General features: G+C 36.9%; 1 protein-coding gene across 1 annotated transcript in view; it reads right to left on the reverse strand.

The window, feature by feature from the left end:
* Positions 1–25,049, reverse strand: part of PLSCR4 (phospholipid scramblase 4) — a 62,533-nt gene extending 37,484 nt beyond the window's left edge. The window contains exon 1 of the mRNA XM_033089919.1: positions 24,897–25,049. The gene's annotated coding sequence lies outside the window, so the exon portion shown is untranslated. The remainder of the gene's footprint in view (positions 1–24,896) is intronic.
* Positions 25,050–25,662: the final 613 nt, after the last annotated feature.

Consider the following 25,662-nt stretch of genomic DNA (forward strand, 5'->3'; position numbering starts at 1 on the left):
ACTCCCCCATTTGGATTCAGCATGTAATTATTAAGAGATGACATCCTTTGTACAGAAGGTACGATACTTGGAGGAGGGCAGAAGATTTGGTGGCTGGTAAATGGTGTATGCCAGCACACTGCAGACAGCACGGGCAGTGGTTCAGACAGATTCCAGGTATGCCTGACAGCTGTGTGACCTTGAGTGACCACTCTTCTTGGGTTACCCTGTGTCACGGGCATGGTGACAGTTAAATGCACCTCACAGAACTGCTGTGAAGACTAAAATGGTTACACTTAGATAGCACTTAAAACAGTGCCTGGCACAGGGGGTGGCCAGTTAGCTCAGTTGGTTAGAGCGTGGTGCTAATAACACCAAGGTTGCCAGTTTGATCCCCACATGGGTCACTGTGAGCTGCACCCTCCTTAAGAAAAACAAAAATAACAAAAAACAGTTCCTGGCACACAGCAAATCCTCAACAAATATGCATTACTACTATTTCACCAGGTAAAAAAACAAACTGGTGAAGAGACCAGGAATAAATGTCTATCTTCAAATGTAGCACATAAAAGAGCTGTCTGCCATTCAGTCATTTAACATGTATTGCTGAGAATCAATGCACAGACTTTATACTGGGTTCCAAGCTGACACCAATAACTCCCATATTTTACCACCAGTGAGTTTTAGCAGATGTGATTTTATAAGCATTGTTTGTAATGAGTTTCAAAATGGAAAGAATGAAGAGAAAGAAAATGAAGACACTGCTGGAGGGCTTTTTCTTATTTTGTAGCTAAATGAAAGACAAATGAGTTAGAGTACAGCTTACGTGTCTACACAGTTTGCTTTTAGTTTAAGATAGTGACATTAATTATATTATTCAGATGGATTTATCTAGTAATAGACTTTAAAAAGAGGAGACAATTAAAATTGCATTAAAGACATCTAAACACTAGAAGAATATAATGTTCATTACATCTCCAAGATACAAACACAGGCATGTTTGGGAGATTCTGCAGGTTCGTTTCCAGAATACTGCAACACAGAAGATCATAATAAAGTGAGTCATAAAACTTTTTTGGTTTCCCAGTGCATATAAAAGGTATGTTTACATTGTAGTGTGGATTAAGTGTGCAACAGCATTATGTCTAAAACAACCCCAATGTATTTTAATTAAAAAATACTTTATTGCTAAAAAAAAAATAACCATCATCTGAGCCTCCAGCAAGTTGTAATCTTTCCACAGGAAGGTCTTTCTTACCTTCAACTTGTAAAAAATGCAGTATCTGCTAAGCGCAATAAAGTGAAGTGCAATAAGACAAGATAGACCTGTATTGAGATTTAAAAAAAAAAATTATCCTGCACTATGAGAAACCGAATAGTGAAGTCTATATTAGTATAGTACTTCATGTATAAAATTCAAATGAGATAATATATGTGTGATTAGTATTACATTTGAAAGCCTTAGTAAAACTCTTAATAAATGTAAATGTTGGTATTTTTCCAATGTTCAAATTTTATAAACCTCTTATTTCACAAGGATTCCTGCTCGGTGAATATAAGTTAATGTGCTAATAGTCCTAGGAATGTATATACACCTTGCTTAAAAAAGAAATATCTATTAGGCTTTGCAAACTGTCTCATGTATTATTAATAATTATTTTCTTCTATCTCCATAGGAAGTGATGGCTGCTCAATTCTAGTAGTTTCAAGTATCTTAGTGTTATAGGACAAAGGCTTTGGCCTTTGCCCCAGGTTATGGGAGAAACTTCTAAACCTTTGGAATTACCTGAGTGACAGGAGTGACTGTGTTTGTAAGGGCAGGCTCTTGGATCACACCTGGGTTTATGCTAACATGTCAAAGGATGGGAGCTGATGGTGCCAGAAAGATCACGGTGGGATTAAGCGCTCAGGCTTTGGGCCATGCGGGCGGGACTTGACTCACCTCCTGGCCACGGGGGAAACGAGGGAAGCTGGAGATTCAGTTCAATCACTTCACCACTGATCCAAGTAACCATGCCTATGTAATGAAACCCCAATAAAAACGCTGGCCACGGAGGCTTGAATGAGTTTCTGGTTGGCAAACACATCGATGTATTGGGAGGGTGACACATTCTGACTCCACAGAGAGGAAGCATGAAAGTTCCAAATTCGGGATCCTGACAGACCTCACCTTTTGTGTCTCTCCATTTGGTTGGTCCTGATTTGTACCCTTTATACTAAAACTTTAATCATTAATATAATGCTTTCCAGAATTCTTTAGGGGCAGCCTCTGTGACATCATTGCTAAAGTACACACTAGTTCAAATCAGGTTTGACAGGGATATCCAGAATATAGTCTCTGGTGCTTCCCAAATTTTCTACATTTAGGGTTTAACTAGATTTTTGCAGCAAATTCACTACACTTATTATGTGTTCTTTTCCTTCCTTTCTTTTTACATTTCTTAGCTTTACATTGATGGGTGGAAAAGGCTGGGGTGCCCAAGAGCAGATTTTTATTCTGGTGGTTAGTATATCAAATCAGAACCTGGTCTCCCATTATTATCCATTATTATTTTTTTAATTGTTACAAGCCAAAAATGTAATGAAAATTGGTCAGTAGGTATATAATAATCCACAGGCCTAAATACCGTGTTTCCCCGAAAATAAGACCTAGACGGACAATCAGCTCAAATGCGTCTTTTTGAGCAAAAATTAATGTAAGACTGGGTCTTATTTTACTAAAATATAAGACCGGGTCTTATATAATATAATATAGAACCCAGTCTAATATTATATAACATAATATAACATAACATAAACAATACCAGATCTTACATTAATTTTTGCTCTAAAAGACGCATTAGAGCTGATTGTCCGGCTAGGTCTTATTTTCGGGGAAACACGGCATTTTCCACGGACTTCATAGCATATTCAACTTGAAAAGGTCTTCCATCAGGAGAGAATGTAGAGGCTGAAAGCTCATACCCAGTGCCGACTGAGCTCACCCTGTTAAAACCCTGGTCTCCCACTACTGATAATCCCTTTTTATCTTTAAATTATATATAAAAAAAACTCTTTAAAAGCATCTTCAAAGGCACCTTACAAATGTTAATTCATAAAATGCTTTATAAAAGAGGTACTATAACAGAGGTGGAAACTGAGGCAACTTTCCTAAAGAAGATTTTTCACTTTTTTTTTCAGTCCTATATTCTCAGTACACAGAGCAGTACCTGCACATCCAGTGGCCAGTCTGAGACCTGGGCAGTAGGCTCAGGCATCCAGTAAATATTGTTTAAATGAAGCTTATCACCATGTAAAAATCCTATGCTACATCCTCTAAGGAAATCTATACTAACAGCTTGAATTACTCTTCCACGTCTCTGGGCATATTTTTGTTTCCTCTGAATATAACTCCCTACACATTCTGGACCATGGCAGACCACAGGATTTATGCACTTTTACATGCACCCATTAGTCTGGGGGGACAAATAGGAGATTGTGTAGTCTAACTAAATTTAAAATAAAATAAAACAAAATTTATTTAAAAGCTTTTTGATTGTTAGTTGATTCACATGGAGGCAGTTCCCTTGCAATTACATGTCACATTTGCATTAGTCTATATTACACTGTTCTGCTCATAAAATTACAAAGTGTAATTCTCTTGACATACTATTTCTATAAACCTGCTACTTAGAAGCAACTGAATATGTTATTTATAACACGTTACTTAACTATATTTTGTTACATACATATATATATATATATTTATATGCTATACAACGTCTGACAATTAAGTTCCCGAACTTGTTGCAATGATGTTGCTAACCTTTTTTTGACACTGGAGGGATTATTCAGTATGAACTTGTACCAACTAGACAAACAGTTAACCAAGTTTACTACTTGGAAGTGCTGAAAAGGCTGCATGAAAAAGTTAGACGGAGGAAAGACATGATGGCGAGGCCATGCCGCCAGCAAGCAAAGACAGCTCTTTTTGAGGAGTCAGCTGTGTGGGGAGTTGAGACAATTGGCAGCGGCAGAAAGGACATGTGATTATTTTTTAGAAGAGTGACGTCATAGGGATGGCGGCAGCGGGGCGCACTTTTTGAGTTCTCCTCCGGATCGTGTCACAAAAGGGACATCTATAACCCATCAAAGGACTCTGCTCATCACGCAGAACAGCTAAGAGACTCGTGCAAGGATTACTTGAAGGTGGGCAAACTGGGCAAGCAGGTGATGAGGGAAGGGAGCGGAGTGGAGACGCGGCCTGCACCTGTGGCTGTGGAGATGCGGCCCGCATCTGCGGTGGTGGAAACGCGGCCTGCCGGCATCCGCAGCTGCAGAGACGCAGGGGATCCCAGGACCGAACAGAGAACACAAAAGCCAGGAGGTGGGCTCTTTCCCTGCGTCCCACAGCTGATCTCTCCCGCCGAGGGGGCAGCATATCTAGCATTTGAGGCAATAACCTCAGTGAGACCTCCAGTTGGGCCCTAGGCTGGACAAAGGACACAAACTCTATAACTGGGCCCCACCCCCCACCCCCCCCCCGCTCTTCCAATCCTACCCTCGCCCTTCCAGAGACTTAAACTGGTCCCTGAACTGAGACGTAGTGTCAGATTACAGAGGAGCCTTAGTGCTCAGCCTCTGGGAAGGCTGGCATGCAGCTCTGACCCAGGGAAGAGGCTGGGGAAGAGTGTGATTTTTGCTGGGCTAGGAGAGAAGAGACTCCTCCACCCCAAGCCACGACCTTTTCTGGCCTGCAGGAAAACTGTGACACGCCTGGGCTGGGAGAGAGAAGACCCCTCCATCCCCAGCCCCCACCCTTTCTGGCCTGCCTAGGGCGGGGCAAGTGCAACTGCCAAGACACTCCCAGGGATCAGCAGTGAGCAGCAGACGCAGCTCCCGGCTTTCAGCAGCTCAGAAATCTCCCGCCCGCCACACACACACACACACACACACACACACACACACACACACACGGAAGAAGTGCCCTAAGACTCAGGAGAACTGAACACAGGGCTGGTGGTGCTACGCTCAGTGCGCATATGTGCAGGCAAGAGCAGAAACTGCACTGACTTTGTAGAAACTACCATCCAGATCCCTAAGCCCCATGCATCTAAATCTGCAGTTCCAATGTCACTCTGGGCACCAGGTGACCGGCTCTGCCTGCACAATATGCAAAGGACTCTTTGGTACAGCAGAGGACAACCTGGAAATTACTTGGTGGGTTTAAGAGAAGACTGGTGCTGCTTTTTGTTTTGGTTTGTTTTGTTGTATCTTTACATCTTTGATATCTTTGCCTGTGTTGAGTGGGGATTGTCGGTTGTTTTTACATGTGAATGTATTTGATTTTTTCTTTGTTGTTGTTGTTGTTGTTGTGCTTGGTGATTTGCTTTGTTCTGAAATTGCCCTACCAGGGCCCAGCTTAAGAGGCACAAGATCCAACATACCCAAAGGCCAACTCCAGACCAAACCAGAGTACTACCAGGTTTGACCTACAAGTGACACACCTAGAGGGAATTCTCTACAGGCACAAGTGCCCATAGAGGCCTAACCACATTTAAGTGGTCAACCCTCACAGAACACCCTGCAGTGGGCAGAGCCAAGTCTCACAACGAGTCAGCCTAGGAGTTAACCCCACCTACTCACAAGCGAAAAGCAATTAAAGATCTTCTTTAACAGGACAATATACACAACACAAGAGTCACCTTTGGAGCACACGCAGAGGAGAAGAACGAAGTAGTGCAAGTCAAATGTAAAGGACACATACTACATAAGATAACCCAGCAAGAGCTAAGAACTCTAGGAGATCTACGTAATACATCGAAGCAAACACAGAGAGTCAGCCAGAATGGGGAAACAAACATGTCCCAAATAAACGAACAGAAGAAACCTCCAGAAATGGAACCAAATGAAAGAGGTAACCAACCTATCAGAGACAGAGTACAGAACACTGATGATAAGAATGTTTAAGGAGCTTAGAGACAACATAAAGAAGGATGTAGAAATCACAATGAACAACCACTTAGAACTAAAGAACACAATTACTGAAATTAAGAACTCACTTGAAGGAATTAACAGCAGGTTAGATGAAGCAGAGGATCGAATCAGCAACTTAGAAGACAAGTTAGCAGAGATCACCCACACAGAACAACAGAAAGAAAAAAGAATAAAAAACAATGAGGATGGCTTAAGAGACCTCTGGGATAACATCAAGCGCAACAACATGCGCATCATAGGAATACCAGAAGGTGAAGAGAGGAAGCAAGGGATTGAGAACATATTTGAAGTAATAATGTCTGAAAACTTCCCCAACCTGATGAGGGAAACCAACATACAAGCCCAGGAAGTGCAGAGAGTTCCAACCAGGATAAACCCAAACAGGTCCACACCAAGACACATTATAGTTAAAATGGCAAAGCTTAAAGACAAAGAGAGAATCCTAAAAGCAGCAAGAGAAAGACAGAGGGTTACATACAAGGGGACTCCCATAAAACTATCAAATGACTTTTCTACAGAAACATTGAAGGCCAGGAGGGAGTGGCAGGAGATACTCAAAGTGATGGAAAACAAAGGCCTACAACCTAGATTGCTTTATCCAGCAAGGCTATCATTTAAAGTTGATGATGAGATAAAGAGCTTTCCAGAAAAGAATAAGCTAAAGGAATTTATTACCACCAAGCCAGCATTGCAAGAAATACTAAAAGGACTTCTGTAAATAGAAGAAATATGAAAACAATCTAACTACAAATTTAAAAATGGCAATAACTATGTACCTATCAATAATCACTTTAAATGTAAACAGATTAAATGTTCCAATCAAGAGACATAGGGTGGCTGAGTGGATAAGAAAGCAAGACCCTTGTATATGCTGTATACAAGAGACTCACCTCAGATCAAAAGACACACACAGGCTGAAAGTGAAGGGTTGGAGTAAGATATTTCATGCAAATGGAATGAGAAAAAAGCTGGAGTTGCAATACTTATATCTGACAAAATAGACTTTAAAATGAAGAACATATTAAAAGACAAAGATGGACACTATATAACAATAAAGGGATCGATCCGACAAGAGGACATAACCCTAGTAAACATCTATGCACCCAACATAGGAGCACCTAAATATATAAAATAGATATTGACTGACATAAAAAGAGATCAACAGTAACACTATCATGGTAGGGGACTTCAACACACTTCTGACAACAAGGGACAGCTCTTCCAGACGGAAAATCAATATGGAAACAACAGCCTTAAATGACACATTGGACCACTTGGATTTAATCGATATTTTCAGAGCATTTCACCCCAAAGCTGCAGAATACACATTCTTCTCAAGCACACATGGAACATTTTCCAAGATAAACCATATGTTAGGCCACAAAACAAGTCTTGATAAATTTAAGAAAATTGAAATTGTACCAATTGTCTTCTCTGATCACAGTGCTATGAAATTAGAAATGAACTACAGGAAAAAAACTGGAAGACAAACCAATTAATGGAGGCTGAATAACATGTTACTAAATAATGAATGGGTCAACCAGGAGATCAAGGAAGAAATCAAAAGATATCTCGAGACAAACAAAAATGAAAACACGACGACCCAAAATCTATGGGATGCCGCGAAAGCAGTCCTAAGAGGGAAATTCATAGCGTTGCAGGCCTACCTAAAGAATCAAGAAACATCACTAATCAACAGTTTATCTTCACACTTAAGGGATCTGGAGAAAGAACAGCAAAATAAGCCCAAACGGAGTACAAGAAAGGAGATAATAAAGATCAGAGCAGAAATAAATGAAATAGAAACCAGAAAAACAATACAAAAGATCAATGAATCCAAGAGTTGGTTCTTAGAGAAGATAAACAAAATTGACAAACCTTTAGCCAGACTCATTAAAAAAAAAAGAGAGAGAGGACCCAAATTAATAAAATCAGAAATGAAAGAGAAGTGACAATAGACACTGCAGAAATACAAAAATTTTAAGAAATTACTATGAGCAACTATATGCCAACAAATTTAACAATCTGAAAGAAATGGACAATTTTCTAGAGGTGTACAACCTTCCAAGGCTAACTCAAGAAGAAACAGAAAACCTGAATAGACTGATTACCACCAGGGAAATTGAATCAGTAATCAACAATCTCCCAACAAACGAAAGTCCTGGACCAGATGGCTTTACAGGTGAATTTTACAAAACGTTCAAAAAAGAATTATCACCTATTCTCCTCAAGCTCTTCCAAATGATCCAGAAGGAGGGAAGACTCCCAAACACTTTTTACAAAACCGCTATCACCCTGATCCCAAAATCAGACAAAGACACCACAAAAAAAGAAAACTACAGGCCGATATCTCTAATGAACATAGATGCAAAAATCCTCAACAAAATATTAGTGAACAGAATTCAGCAATACATTAAAAAGATCATACACCATGATCAAGTGGGATTCATCCCTGGTATGCAAGGATGGTTCAACATCCGCAAATCAATTAATGTGATACACCACGTTAACAAAATGAAAAATAAAAATCACATGATCATATCAATAGATGCAGAAAAAGCATTTGATAAAATCCAACAGCCATTTATGATAAAAACCATTAAGAAACTGGGAATAGAGGGATCATATCTCAACACTAAACCACAGGGCTGGAAACAATAGGCAAACCAGTCAAATTTCTACATTCTCCAAGAGATAACTGTTGTTATATTTCAATTTAAAACTAACTTGAATGAGGCCAAATAGAAACCATGATTCTTTTAAGTAAAAATTTTAAGATTTTACCTACTGATTCAGACCTCAAATGTACTGATATGACATGCTTAAAAAACACTCTTTTTATTGGGTTTCAGTTTTAGATATTACTAATTATCTGCAAGGTGCTAGAAACTTTTTATATTTTGAATGAAATGGACATTATGATTTTCATTACACGGGTAAGGAAAGAGAAGCTCACAAAGTTTAAATAAACTGTTCAAGGTCACAGTTTTATAAACTGGGGAAACTACAGTTCAAAATGCCATCATCACAAGCCAGATTACAATGCTAAACCCTAGTGAAAATTACCTTCTGCATCCTTGCTGCCCTCTCTCTGCTATCCCAACTTCCTCATATTGCTTTCCAATTATTCCGTTCTCTTTACTATTATACCCTAGATTATGAAATCAGGCCTTTCTTTTGAGCTCCCTTCTAAGTTCCATTTTGTAAGGTTTTTGAAATATATGCCTAATTTAGAAAGAAATTATCTATAAACCCAGAAAAAAGTAAAAATCATAATAGATCACAAGTTCCAGTTCTGGGTAAGCTATAGTAAACCTATACCACCCTGTCTTTCCCAATGAATGCAGTTAATAAACCCAGACAGAACAACTGGACAGCTATCTGAATACCCTGGAAATTTAACAGCAGCAAGAACATGGGAGAAGACCAGAATCGGAAGTACATCAAGCCAGAATCACTTTTCTGATTTTTCTCTGCTACCCCTGGCCTGATACTATTTCAAGGCAGCCTAAAACACAGTAGGAGGTGCCATGTGCCAGGAGAGCTCCAGGAGAAGACCTCTGGTTCTTGCCTGAGCAGGGGGAAAGCAGAATTCCTAAAATTCAGGAGGTGAAGAACTCCCCAATATATTTTTTTTCTTTTACTCCATTCCCTCATGTTCCAGATCCTGGCAATGCCACCGTGGAGAAATGAGTAATTACATTTAAGGAAAAAAAAAGGCTCACAAGTGCCTAGAATACTAAGGGAAGGAAATCTTTCCCTGGATACAAGGTGCTGTGGTTCCAAGAGGATGGGGGTGAAACCCATCTCCCACCCCCTTGATTTTTTTTCTCTCTGCCCTCCTTGAAGGTAAGTGAATTTGTGAAAGTACACAGCAAAAATAAGGTAAAGCAAACCTAATTTTTCTAGCTCGAGAACTGAAAAGGAGACACCCGGAGTATTGGTACGGAGATTGTGGAGAAGAAAGTGTCTCAGTAAAGTTATTTATGAACTTCCAGGTTCATCTCTGAGTAGTGCATGCATGGATCTGATCCTAAACATCTGATTCTAATAAAGTCTTTGAGAACTGAAGTAAAGGAGACTACTGCCCCGGTCTGACTGGCCATTGGGTTGCATACATACAAGAGAGATGTGAAGAGCCTGGCAAAGACTTCGACATGAAATTGACACTGAAATCACAACACACAGAAGGCTGGTCAGAACTTGTGGCCTGAACCCAACTGGGTCATTGCCAGCTAAAACAGTAAGAAAATTATTTTCCTCCATAGCATCTAAATAAGATTCAGAATCTCATAACATGATATTGAAAATGTCCAGGATAAAGTACAAGCTTACTTTGCATACAAAGAACCAGAAAAGTCTCAACTTATGGGGGGGAAAAGAAATCAAAACAAGCCAATGCCAAGATGACACAGATGTTGCAGTTAACCTGACAAAAATTAAAGCAGCTATTTAAAAAATGCTCCAAGAAGGAAAAAAAAGTGGAAAAATTAAGTCTCTGCAAAGAAATAGATGTAAAGAAGCAAATGAAAATTTTAGAAAATAAATTTTAAAAAATTTACTAGATGGGCTCAATAGAAAAATGGAGATTACGTGGCAAAAGTTACTGAGCTTGAAGACAGGTCAATAGAAACTATCCATTCTGAAAAACAGAAAAATTATGGGGAAAAAATCAGCAAAACTTTAGGGATCTGTGGAACAATACCAAAGGGTCTACTAGTCATGGCATCAGAGTCTCAGAAGAATAGGATAAACAGTGTAGTGCAGAAAACATTTTTTGAAAAAATAATAGTGAAAAGTTTCCAAATTTGGTCAAAAAACAACAAAACACCCATAAACCTACATATGATCTCAGTAATGTGGAATCTAAAGAACAAAATAAACAAAAGCACGAAAACAGGAACAGATTCAAACATACAGAGAACAAACTGATATCAGACTAAAGGGGAGGTGAAAAAAGTGAAGGGATTGAGATGTGCAAACTGGTAGTCACAAAATAGTCACAGAGATGTAAAGTACTACATAGAGAATACAGTCAATAATATTGTAATAATATTGTAAAAATCATAAACCTACCCATGCACTCAATGAATCCCAGACAGAATAAAGTAAAGATATCCACTCCTAGACACATCATAAACAAACTGCTGGGAACTAAAAAGACAAATAAAAAAATCCTGAAAGCAGCCAGAGAAAAACAATACATTAATTAAGAGAATAACAATTACAATGATTGTGGATTTCTCATCAGAAAATCATGAAGAGCAGAAGAATATTTTTTAAGTACTGAAAGAAAACAACTATCAATCCAGAATTCTATTTCAGGAAAAATGTCCTTTACAATGAGAAATAAAAACATTCAACCATAAAGAAAAAAATGAAGGAATTCATTGCCACCACACCTGCGGAGGAATTCATAAAGGAAATTTTCATTTATAAGGAAAATGAAATAGCAGAAGGAAACTTGGAATATCTGAATTGAAGGAGGATGAACAGAAACAGTAAACATCTGCATAAATCAAATGCTGATCTTCTCTTCTTAAATTCTTTAAAATAGGTTTGACAATTGAAAGCAAAAAATTATAATATTGTCTAAAGGAAGTATGTAGGTTTAAGACATGAACAACTACATAAATTGATAGGTGTAAAGGGACCTACACGATGATAATTATTTTTGCATTCCACTTGTAGTGGTAAAATATGAAGTATGAGAGAACTGTGAAAAGTTAAGTGCATGTACTAAACCCCCAGGAGCCACCACTAAAAACACGACTCACAAAAATGGAATTCAAAACACTGTAACAGACTAAACAGTACAGAAAGATTAAAATAACCCTAAAGAAGACAGGAAATGAGAGGCAGAAAACTGAAAAAAAGAACAAGCACGTATAAACTCAAACATATCAATATTTACAATAAAAGTAATGTATTAACATATCAATGAAGAGGTACAGATAGAATGAGTAAGTGGGTATTTCTTTTTTTAATTAAAGTTTATTGGGGTGACAATTGTTAGTACAGTTACATAGATTTCAGGTGTACAATTTGGCATTATATCATCTATAAATCACATTGTGTGTTCACCACCCAGAGTCAGTTCTTCCATCGCCATATATTTAAGTGGATATATTTTTTTTAATGACCCAATTACATGCTCTCTAAAAGAAACTTACTACAAATGTAATGATAAAGTGGACTAAGGGGGAAAAGATGGAAAAGATATACCAAGTAAATATGTTTAAAAAATCTGGATTTTAAGACATATAGAAAACAAGTAGCAAAATTCTGACATAAATACTACCTTGTTATTAATAATTGCTTTAAAAAGTATGGATTAAATAATTCAATAAAAAGTCAGAGATTGGAAGAATAGATTTAAAAAGAAAATAAAAAACATAATCCAACTATATGCTGTGTACAAGAAACACAATTTAGATTAGAAGTCAAACACGTTGAAAGTAAAAGAATCAAAAAGGTATATACCATGCAAACGGTAACCAAAAAGTGCAGTGGCTATAGTAATCTCAGAGAAAATCATTTTAGGACAAAAACTATTACAGAAGACAAAGAAGGATATTTTCATAAAGATAAAAGGGCAGTCATCAGAAAAATGAAACAATTATACAGATATGTGCACATAACAATAGTGTCCCAATATACACTAACAAAACTAGACAGAATTGAGGAGAGAAATAGGCAATTCAAAAATATCAGTTTGAGACGTCAATATCCCATTTTCAAAAATAGATGACTCACCAAGCAGGAAATCGATGAGGAAATAAAAGACTTGAACATTTTCATAACCACCTAAAACTAACAGTCACCTATTTATATAACACTGCACCCACTAGTAGAAGAATGTATTTTTCTCAAGTGCACATGGAACAGTCTCTAAGATAGATCATGTTATCAGTCCATAAAACAAACCTCAACAAATTTTAAAAGACTGAAATCATAAAACGTTCTCTGAAAACAATGGAATTAAATTTAGAAATCAACAGCAGAGCAAAATTTGGTGAATTTACAATATTTGGAAATTAAATAACAACTTTCTAAATAAGCAATAGTCTAGCAAAAAAAATCACCAGGATAATTAGAAAATACTTTGAGATGAATGAAAATGAAAAGACAAAATGCCAAAGAACTTATCAGTTGCAACTAACGCAATGCTTAGAAACATATTTACAATTGTAAACACACATGTTCTTGAAAACATGGCTCTCAAATCAGTAACCCTAACTTCCATCTTAAGAAAATAAAAAAGAACAGATTAAAACCAAAGCAAACAGGAGAAATAGTAAAGATTAGAGTAGAAATAAATAAAATAAAGAATAGAAAAAAAATAGAGAAAAATCAAAAAAAACAAAAGTTGCTGCTTTGAAAAGAGCAACACAAAGTTTTAACTAGACTAATGAAGAAAAAAAGAGAATACCCAAATTACTAAAATCATAAACAAAAGGAAGCATGCTAATATCAAACTTGCACTGGGAAAAAAAAAAAGAATTAGAAGGGAATAATATAAACCATCATATGCCAAAAAATCAGTTAAATTAGATGAAATGATCAAATTACTAGAAAGACATAAACTACCAAAACTGACTGAAAAAAAAAAAATAGAAAACCCAAATACAATAATTAGAGATTGAATTAGTAATCAAAATAACAGAGATCCTAGGCACAGATGCATCCATCCAGATTGGAAATAAAGAAGTGCGACCTATCTTGTATATAGAAGTTCCTAAGGAATCCACTAAAAATTATTCAAAGTAAGAAACTAGTTCGGTAATGTGGCAGGACACAGAATCAATATGCAAAAGTCAATTGTGTTCTATAGACTGGCAATGAACAATGTAAGAAACCAATTCCATTTATAAGAATATTAAAAAATAATACGTAGGAATAAATTTAACAAAAAAAGTGTAAGACTTGTACATTAAAGACTATGAAACAATACTGAAAGAAATTGAAGATTTAAATAAAAAGAAAGACATCCCAAGTTCATGGATCAGACAACTTAATATTAAGATGGCAATATTCCCCAAACTGATCTATAGATTCAACATAATCCTTATCAAAATTCAAATTGCCTTATTCTAGAAATTGACAACCTAAACATAAAATTCATATGGAAACAAAACGAAACTTTAAGAGCCAAAATTATCCTGAAAACAAAGAAAAGAGATGGACGACTCACACTTTCTGACTTCAAAAGTTACTACAAAGTTCCAGTAACCCAGTGTAGTACTGGCCTAAAATAGACATATAGACCAATGGAACAGAATTTGGTACCAACATTATTCAATAGGAAGGAATAATCTTTTCAACAGTACTGGGAAAACTGTATATCCACATACAAAAGAATGAAGTTGGACCGTTAAAGCATCCCACACAAACTAATTAAGTCAAAATGGACCATTTTTGTAAAATATAAAACTAAGAAATCCTAGAAGAAAATACAGGAGTAAATCTTCATGACTTTGGGTTAGCCAATGGTTTTACAGATATGATACCAAGTGGAAGAAATGAAAAAGAAATCAATACACCGGACTTCACCAAAATTAAAAAGTTTATAGTGCAAAGAATACCATCAAGAAAAAGAAAGAAAAAACCTCAGCATAGGATAAAATATTTGCAAATCATATGTCTGGTGAGGGACTTTTATTGAGAATATGTATATAAACAAACAAACCCAGAAGTCAATAATAAAGACAACCCAACTGAAAAATAGCAAAAGGATTTGGACACTTCCCCAAAGAAGCTATACGAATGGCCAATAAAGACATAAAAAGATTCTTAACGTTATCAGTCATTAAAAGACATACAAATCAAAACTACAATTAGTTACTTTTCACACTTATTAGGATGGCTATAATGAAAAAGATAGACAATAACAAGTGTTAGCAAATATGTGGAGATACTGAAACCCTCCAACATTGCTGGTATAGCTGCTCTGGAAAAGTCTGGCCGTTCCTTGAAAGATTAAACACAGAGTTTAATACGGTTAATACAATTAAACATATTACCCAGCAATTGTATTTGTCAGTACATATTCAAGAGAAATGAACATTGTCATAAAAACATGTTCATAGCAGCATTATTCAAAATAGCCAAAAAGTAAAAACAATTCAAATGTCCACCAATAATGAATGGATAAATTTTTCAATTGATATATCCCTACAATGGAATAGGTGTGATCAACTATGGTGAATGTTTATATTAAAAAAAAATAAGTAAAAGACACATTGCTATTAATCCCCCTCAAAATACTCCCCCTCGCTTCGAACACACTTATCCCACTTTTATTGCCACTTTCTGAAGCAGTGCTGGAAGTCCTCTTTCATGAGTGTCTTTAGTTGCACAGTCATGGCTGCCTAGAAGTCCTGAATGGATTCAAAACGTTTTCCTTTCATGGTCATTTTGACTTTGGGGAAGAGCCAGAAGTCGCACGGTGCCAGATCCAGTGAATAAGGTGGATGAGGGCACACCGTATGTTTTTATTTGACGGAAATTGCCGTAACATAAGTGATGTGTGACACGGAGCCTTTCCGTTGTGTTCACAAAATACTACTAGCAGGTGACTACTGCTGCCGAGTGCCATCCAACAGAAAGGCAGGGATCTTCAATATGGAAAGCGGTGCATTGAACCTTAGTAACAATGTGTGACAACTTGTTTGGTGCAGTCAGTTGGGTGTGAGCTATGGTTGAGAGAAAGTGTATTTTAAAGTGTGCCGTAAATCATCCTCCATCACGACAATGCTCTATGTCACACATCACTTCTTGTACAACAATTTCTGTCAAATAAAAATATTACAGTGTGTCTTCATCCACATTATTCACCGGATCTGGCACCATGTAACTTCTGGTTCTTCCCCAAGGTTAAAATGATTCAGGACATGTAAGCAGCCATGACAGTGCAACTAAAGACACTCACGAAAGAGGACTTCCAGAACTGCCTCAGAAAGTGGCAAGAACGATGGGATAAATGTGTTCAAAGCGAGGGGGATTAATGGCAATGTGTCTTTTACTGTAATTTTTTAAATTCACTGTATTTGTTGATCACACCTCATTATTATTCAGCCATAAAAGGTAATGAAGTACTGATACATACTACAACCTGAATGAACCTTGAAAACTTTAAGTGAAAGAAGTCAGTCACAAAAGATCGTACTTTGTAATGATTCTCTTTATATGAACTATCCAGAATAGGCAGGTCTCTAAAGATATAAAATAAGTTAGTGGTTGCAAGGAGCTGGAGGAACGGCGACAGTGATGTGAAATGACTGCTGACGGGCATCGGTCTTTTTTCTTTTTGGAATTAGTATTAGATTGTAGTGATGGCAGCCGAACTGTGAATAAAGAAAAACTCAATAAACTTTAAATGGATGGATTTTATATGTGAAGTCTATCTTCATAAATGTATTGAAAGAAAGAGAGAAGGGAAGGAGGAAAGGAAGGAGGTGGGAAGGAGGGAGAGAGGGGGATATTAACACTCCACAAGTATACTTCAGAGCAAAGAAAATTACCACAGATAAGAGGTCCATCATTTAAAAGTGGGAATCAAGACACCAATGAGACATAGCAATCCTAAATGTAATTGTACCTCTAACATGACCATCAAAATACATGAAGCAAAAACTGACAGAACTGAAAGAAGAAACAAGTCCACAATTATAGTTGGAGACTTGAACATCTCTTTCAGTAATCCACAGAAAAGGAGAAAATCAGAAATTACACTAAAGAACTAGAACATCATCAACCAACATTCACATCTGTAGAACATTCCACTCGACAACCTCAGAATACCTATTCTTTCAATGCATGCAAACTTCACCCAACAAGACCATATTCTGGATCATAAAACAAATCTTTAAAAATCACAAAAAGCTAAAATCAAAGTTTGTTCTCCGACGATAATGTAATATCGCTAGGAATCACTAACTGAACAATAACAGGCAAATCTCCAACCACTTAGAAACAACACACTTCTAAATAATTCAGTCAGAAGATGTCTCAAGAAAATTAAGAAACTATTTGAACTGAATGAAAACAGGTCATAAATGTGGTGAACTCTCCAGAGTATGTATCTTTTCCAAGGATCGTATAAACTCAAAGGAATTCATAAAACAATTTCCGCAACACTGACCTTATCATAATACTGGATTCCAACTGTTAATGTAACTTCCTATATAGCTGAAATCTTACCAGAACCATCTTTTATTCTCTACTTGCAAACTAATTGATTTATGTTGTCCATGATTTATGTTGTTCATTTAATTTTAGAGAACCATTAAAATATAAACAGAAGATTTCCGTCTCTTCTTAAAAAAGGTGATTGTATCATGTAAGTTTACCAAATCAATAGCTTTCTGGGATTTAGCTATTGCAATTATCACATATATTAGAGGGCAACTGTGTGGGGTCAATTCTTCTCACAATGATGAAATCTGCTGCAAACATACTGCACACATAGTTTACATTAAGGACTTTCCATATGAATCATAAAGCATCATGAACCCAGAAAAATCTGCCTCGTCACTTTTCGTTAAAGTCATCACCTGTTTAAATACATCCTATTATTCCTTCCTTGGATAAGGGCCTGTCACAACCACCAAAACCCAGTCGGGGAAGAAAGTATTTTTTTAAGTAATTAAGTATCAATGCTACTGTGCATATTTAAGTATTCAAATACAGAAACATATAATATTTATGTACATTATAAACTAAGAAAACGATTCAAAAAATCTGGAATGTGATCAAATTTCAGAACTGTTCTACTGGGAAAACTTAAAACTTTTATGAGTACATAAGCCTGCAACATTAAAACAATATAAAAACAATTGAGAAAATAAAAATTAACACCTTTGGTAGCCAAATCTGAAAGTGTAGAGTTTTAAATTGGGCCGAGTAGCTAAGATATTTTTAAAGGAAATATCCTTTGACTATGATATTAAATCAAGTGTATGTTTGGTTGTTTTTTTTTTTAACTTTTGTTAAAAAGGCTATTTGACTATTGTGAATAGGGCTGCAATAAACATAGGGGTACACATATTTTTTTCGAATTAGCGTTTTGGATTTCTCTGGATAGATGCTCAGGAGTGAAATTGCTAAGTCAGAAGGTAGTTCCATTTCCAGTTTTTTAAGACACCTCCATACTGATTTCCACAGTGGCTGCACCAGTCTGCAATCCCACCAACAGTGCACCAGGGTTCCCTTTTCTCCACAACCTCGCCAGCACTTGTTGTTTGTTGATTTACTGATGATAGCCGTTCTGACCGGAGTGAGGTGGCATCTCATTGTGGTTTCTATTTGCATTTCTCTAATGATTAGTGAGATTGAGCATTTTTCATGTCTGTTGGCCATCTGTGTGTCAACTATAATTTAATATACATAGTATCACAGGATATAGAGTACAGCATAGGGAATAGAGTCAATGGAATTGTAACAGCTATATACGATGTCAAGGAGTAATAGATTAAGGGAGGGGAATTATCACTTTGTGAGGGGTGTAAATGTCTATTACACTGTTTTGTACACCTAAAACTAATATTTTTTTAAAAAGCTATTTGAAGGTACCTGACATAGTAGAAATTTTTTAAAGCATAATGAATAGAATATGCAATTTTCTTACAAGGATTTTCCAAATATTAGCTCACCATTTGATGTTAATATTTCCAAAATGAATGTACACTTATCTGCCTTCCTAAACACTCTGATATTATCAAGAATATTTAAGAATACAAAGTCAAATTTGCTTAATATAGTATTAAATAATACGTTTGAGTTTGTTCCTGCGACAGTGTAAAAATCACAAATTTTTCATTGTGTCAAATAAAACTAAAGGAAACCTATGTAAATGTTTCATAGAGAGAGCTGCAATCACATACAGAAGGCGGACAAGTATGTGTCAAGTATGTAAGTATGAAAGTTCAAACTAATTTACGCGTATTTCCAAAGTTCCTTCCTGCTCAGCAATCAAGTACAATGATTCTCAAGTAAGAGGGTGGAAGGCGTATAACAGAAATTTGGAACCTTTCCACATGTGCCTTGGACCGTATCAGACCAGGTAATGCTGATGGTGCTGACTCACGGTCACACTTCGAGAACCACTAATGAAGGGGACTTCTTTCCCTAAGTGTATGAGGTTTGAAACCATTTCCCAAGGAATTTTGAAATACCCTTCACCACCACCCACTACCCCCACAATTACAGATCTGTGACATCCCTTCTCCATTCAAATAAAAGTCCATCTTCTAAAGGAATCATATTTTAATAAACTCAATTAAATCTTCAATTTACTAATAAAATACCTAAATTTTCCCTCAAACCTCATTTGTAAAACCAAGTGAATTTCCTCTCAAGTTCAAAAGAAATCCAAAATATGTTGTAAGACTCTCAAATGATACATTCTCATTCTCATAAAAGGAATAGAGAATAGGAACAGTAATAATTGTAAACTACATAAATATCTAGCACAATAGTTAAGAACACACATTACAGTAAAACCTTACAAATCATATTTCTTTAAAAATATGGTTATAGTTTTGTAAAAATCATTAAAATGCTTACAATAATCTGGATAATTATAATGTATTTTGTTAAAAAGTACTTAAAACTTAGAGAATATGCTAAAATATAAACAATGCTTTCTCTTCAAATGTTGTACCAAAATGTATATATTTTATAGTCTGATTTGAAAAAATAAACAGTAATAAATAGAACTGGCACTCTCTCTTGCAGTGGATCTGTGACTAAAAAGACCCTGGGTTCATCAAAGATGAACTGTTTCACACACCATTATAAGTACAATTCTTTTTATAAGCTTTAAGCCAAAATCTTGGTTCCTATGGTGTACTGTGTTGAGTAGTTTTATGGATTTCTTGGTTACCAGGGAACTGGAGAGTTGAGTGGGCTCAAGATGAACGGATTAAAGTACAACGACTGTGAAGGATTTCAGTCATTCCTGTTTCTCCCCTTGGCAACTTAATAGGTTGCTGTCACAAAGGGTGGAATTAAGAAACCATCTTACTTCAAAAAGCAATTAGAGAGGCTTGCACTAACAAGATAAACCTAGGTCTGTTACTTTGGGATAAAATATACAGAAATGTCCCAGATATCCAGGATCTTTCATTAGAACTATACGTGGAATATGTATTTAATTGTATCTTTGCATGAAATCAATCCCACAAGAAACTTGAGAGAAACAGATTTTCACTATGAACAAATGAAAATGTTGGCAAAACCTATTCAACTGGTATTGTGATGCTTTTATAACCTATATAAACATATTTCTTATTTTAGTCACACCATTTCTTCCAAACAAAAGGTCTATGGTTGGCTCTCTCCTTCTTTTCAACAAATGTTACGAATTTTGGAAGTTGGTTATTTGGATCTATTTTAAAATAAAAGAATGAGATTAAATGGTAGCAAACTGATACCCACAGTTCATAGATAACTTTTTTAAACATAATGCATTAGTTTAAATTGTTTAAAGAGAACATCAGATCTCTCCATGCTAGCTTTCAAGGGGGAAAATGTTATTGTTACTTGGAGTCTCAAAAATTATCAAAATATTATTATCATGATGTTCCTATAATACACTTAAGGAAACATCACCATGCCAATTATGATATCTGGAAGGTTGCCAGATAATGCCTTATTGTGTCATTTTCTGGCTAGTCTTCTAGTATTAAAAACTGGCAAAACAGGACGTCATGTGACCTACAATTAAATCATTTGGATAAGAAACCTTACATTTATAAAAACAGATATCTTTAAATAGGTGTTAGTATCTGCAAACACTGGAATAAATCAGTAGAACAGTACATACATTTATACCACAAAAAAGATGGCCTCCTACCTAGATCCCCATTTTCCATCTCAAAAGACAACCAGACAGATATATATATATGCCTTTCAATACAAATTGCAGTTTTCTACACACTTTTATCTCGGTTTGACATTGATTACATTTTCTGTATCTCCTCTTGATGCTGATCACATTTCAGTTTACATAACCTAATTCTTTTTTTAATAGCTGCACCCCAATTTATTTAACTGTCTGCTTAATGATGAAAATTTAAGTTGTTCCTGAATGTATGCTGCTACAAACAATGCTGAAATTAACATATACTTCTTTATATACCTAAGTATTAAATTCCTGGAAGCAGAACTGCTGGATCAAAATTTTGTGCATTTTTATTTTGACATATATTGTCAAACTGTACTCCAAAACATTTGAATCAATTCACATGCCAGACAAAAATGTGTTACACTACTGTGATGTTTTATCAAAACTTTTGTAATTGCCAATCTGAAAGGTAAATACATGTTATATTTTCCACATCTTATAATGAAAAAGTTGAGTTTTTATTACATTTCATCAGGTGTATCTCCATTTCTGTGAATTACCTGTTTGTCATCTGTCCACTTTTCTGCTAGCTTTTTAATTTCCTTTTTGTATTCTTTATATGAATGGTATCAGAACTTTAAGAATTCTTTTCAAACGTCATTTATTTTTACTGCATTTTCACTATGCATTCTTTATTTTTTTTAATCGTTTTAGATGTTCTCCTTTTTAAAGGATAATGGCATCTTTCTCTCATCCTCAAGAATGCGTACTTAAAAGGTGAATTTTAGTACAATGCTGCTAAAATATAGAGTATGAACTATTCTGCATTTGCAGTTAACAGATTGTGAAATCCCTCAGGCAAAACTTTTCAACTGTGTGCCCAAGAGAAACATCACAGCAATCATATTAAGGGAGGAGATGGAGGTATTTTCAAAGGAAGAAGCTGAAAAACGACACTTAAAAAAAAAGTAAATGAAAAGAACAATATGAAAGCTTTGTGAATATATTTCTTCTACAGTTAATGACAACTAATACATCCAGAAAGGAACTGTTCTGTATAAATTACTAATTATACTCTCAGGGTCTTTATTATTACTTTTCCTATTATAACATCATTTTTTTCCTTATAACATGCATACATTATAGAATTATGTAACAGAACATATATACATAATTCAGTCTTTTTTACAAAAGTATTGTTACTGTATGTTTTATACAAACAGTATGTACGTTTATATAAAACATTTATATACTGTTTAAGCTTGGTTTTTGTGTGTTTGTTACAACTTATAATGTACTTTGGACATACTTCCAAGTTACATTTAGAGCTATCAAGCGTTTTAAACTACATACGAGTATTTTTCCACCTTTGAATGTACCATAAATTATATAACCAAATCTCAATCAATACTTATAGAATTGTTTCCAAGTTACTATGTTACCAAAAATCGTACTGTGAACATCTTTGACATAGATTTTTATTTGTACACTTAGAAACATGATAAATACCAGTAAATGAATGAATATTCAAAAAATTTAATACCATATTTTGCTATGTACACTTTTTTGCCCAAATTTGTGAGGCAAAAATAAGGATGCACATTTTACATGGGTAGTACTAATTCCATATCTATATGAGTGTTTTTAATTATTTTATTTATGCTTATGAATTAAAAGCGTAACTCTAGAAATCAATAACGATACCTGTATATAAAATACGATCATCGGTTTTGTTGAACTTAACGATGAACCTGCAAAAACGAATAGTTCTTGGCCTTCTATGATGTGTAAATACCGTAAATTTGTTATCAGTGCATAAAATTTCTTGCACTTTGTATCTGTTCATGTTTTATAATTATTTGTTACGTAAAATTTCTTGTACCATATGTTAAAAAATAAATGCTAAAATTCCTTTATAATACAAAAAACAAGTACCTAAATGTAAACAAATAAAAATTTGAATTAAAAAATTAAAACGAAACAATTTTTTCCCCTGAAAGTTTGGGCCAAAAATGTGGGTGCCCATTACACACGGGAGAGCATTATACACAGCAAAATACGATAGTTATCACCCTATAAAAGTTCTACCAATACATTCCACAAAGAGTTTGTAAGAATGCATTTCTCTTCTCACATTAACAATACCAAGTATGATCAGACTTTCAAAATTACCAAAACAGGAAAATGGTGTCTCACTTTAATTGCATTTTTCTGATAATTAGTGTGACTGAGAGACTTCATACTGCTGGCCATTTGCATTTCTCTTGCTATGAATTGACTTGCTTCAGGTTTTGGTATCAACTTCAGAAATGCTTTTCTCACATGCCATGCTCACACATATGCATTCAGGTTTTCTTCTTTTACTTTTAGGTTTCATATACTTAAATTAGTAAATCATCTAGATTACATTTGTGTGTTTAGAGTGGGAGAAAGTTCCAGTTTTATTATTAGTTTTCCCAAAGAAATACCTTATTGGCCAACCCTAATCAATTACATATTATTTCTTCCCCACCCCCTCATTTAAAATGTATGCTAATCAAATGTCAGCTTTCCTATTATTCTTAAATATGGCTCTTCAGTTTCACTGATTTGTCTAGCAGTAGATCTATTCCCTCTTCCATTGCCTTTTAATCACTATAGCTTTATAATACCTTTTATTATGCAGTGAATTTCCCACATATTTGAATATTCTTCTTTTAACTAAAATCAACATGCGCTAAAGAGTTGCTTTGAAAACAAACAAAAATGGTGAGGAATTCAATTAATTTATACATTCTTGTAGAGAAATGATATCGTTACCTATAAAAATGTATTTTATTGTATTTTTACCTATACACACTCATATATATATTTGATGTATTTTCATATGTCCCGAGTTTTATATCTTTTTTAAATACGTTTTTCAATTTTCTGTTATTTCATGCCAAATTGAACAGTTTACTTTGTTCTATTGCATTTTCTGGTTTATGTATGTAACACCTATTGAGATCTGTAAATTACGGTTAGAAGCAATTGGACACGATCAAATTCTTATTTTTTTTCCTATGAGACTTGCAGTTCTTTCCTGTAGACATTCAAGGTATACAATCACATTATGGGTTCAAGTGATCATTCGGTCTTTTTTGCTAAAGAGAATGTTAATGTCCTCTTCTGCCTAATTCACAACAATGGCACAGAAAGTGATGATGAGCGGTCTTGGCTTTTCCAGATATAATGGAAATAATGCTGCTGTTTCCAGATTAACCATGATAGATGGAGGTCATCTTTCTATTCCTAATGTAGCAAAACCCAATTTAAAATACTGAATCTATATCCTTTTAAGGAGGTGGGAAATCAACCTTAGTGCGTTATGGTTGGGGTGGCTACATTTGAAACATGCAATACAAAATCAAAAACTCAATTAAATTCTAGATCCTAAGAGAATATAAACAAGACCAGAAAATAAATGAAAGAAAAAATCTAAGTCTTGAAATACATACGTTTTATTTTACAGAAACAAGTCAAGTACACCCTGAATAAATCACATCTCCCCAGCGTGCCCTCATGGCTAAAGTGTGACTGATCTCTCCTGCAACCCCGCCCCTCCGCCCTCCAGTAGGTAAAGAAGTTACGAGAAACCCTTTGACCTGTCAATCGGCCGGGCTACAGCCCAAGAGAGCTGCACCGAGGGGATGTCTGCGAGACGCAGGCGGAGCCCACCAGCGGAGCCAGCCCGCGGACAGAGGCGGGCGGGTGGCGAGGACGGCCGCGCCCGGCGCGCCTTCCCGCCGGAGAAGCCGGAGGGGGGCAGGGCGGCCGGGAGCGCAGCCAGCCCCCCAGAGCGCCTTTCTCTCCGGCCCAACGGGCTCCCCAGCAGACAGCCTTCGTCCAGGAGCCACTGCCGCAGGCGTTAATACCCAGGGGCCCCGGTCCCCAACCCAGACTGGACGCGTCCCCCCTGCAGACAGACGCGCGCCGGGAGCCTCGAAACGTCCGCGACCACCTGAGGATGCGGCGCCGCGGACCGGGCATTGCGGGGCCAGACGCCGCGCGCCCCCCGCGGCCACCCGCCTCCGGCCTCTGCCCGAGTCGCCGGCCGCCCGCCCCCACTCACCGCCCGGCCCGCCGTCGGCTCGGCTCCCGCGACGCCCGGCCTCGGCGCTGAGCTGATCCACGCAGGAGCGGGAAGCGGGGGCGGCAAAGGAGAGAGAAAAAGGAGGATGTTTCCAATTAAAAACAAAGGAGGGCGCGGAGGGGAGGGGGCGGTGCGGGGCTCAGACTCAGGGGCGTGGCCCTGGCGCGGACACTCCCCCGGGCGGAGGGTCCCCGGCCTCGGACTCCGCCCCCCACGCTGGGAATGGGCGGATCGGTGGTCCTGGGGGCGGGGGTACGGCTGTGAGCACCGCTCTGGGTGGATTCCAAATAGAAATCGAGAGGGAGGGGCAAATAAAGCTAACAAGTTGTCAGGGCTCTAAGGAGAGGTGACAGAAAAAGAGCAAGTCGACAGTTGCCTCTAATCAGGGAGAGGCAGTTTCCAGAGCTGTGCTAAGGGGATTACTGAGCACGAAAACGAAGCGAAAAAACCAGTCTTTCGCAAGAGCTGGTTCACTTGCATCTGCTCCCACCCCACCCTCTTGGCTTGGGGAATGGACCCTGGCGAAGCAATGCTGCTCGGAGACACTCAGGCGCGGGGACCCAGGCATTTTGTTTCCTATTCCACAGCATTGGGGGAGGCCAGTTTGCTGAGGGAGGGTGGGAGGGGGGAACAGGAAAGAGGGGAGACCAGCAGGTCTTTGTGCTCTCTGACATTGGAACAAAAATGCCATTTGTTAATTACCCTCGTTAGGCACTAAACCCTTTTTCAAACTAATGGGGTTCAG

The sequence above is a fragment of the Rhinolophus ferrumequinum genome, chromosome 2 (genome assembly GCF_004115265.2).
Source record: "Rhinolophus ferrumequinum isolate MPI-CBG mRhiFer1 chromosome 2, mRhiFer1_v1.p, whole genome shotgun sequence".
NCBI lineage: Eukaryota > Metazoa > Chordata > Mammalia > Chiroptera > Rhinolophidae > Rhinolophus > Rhinolophus ferrumequinum.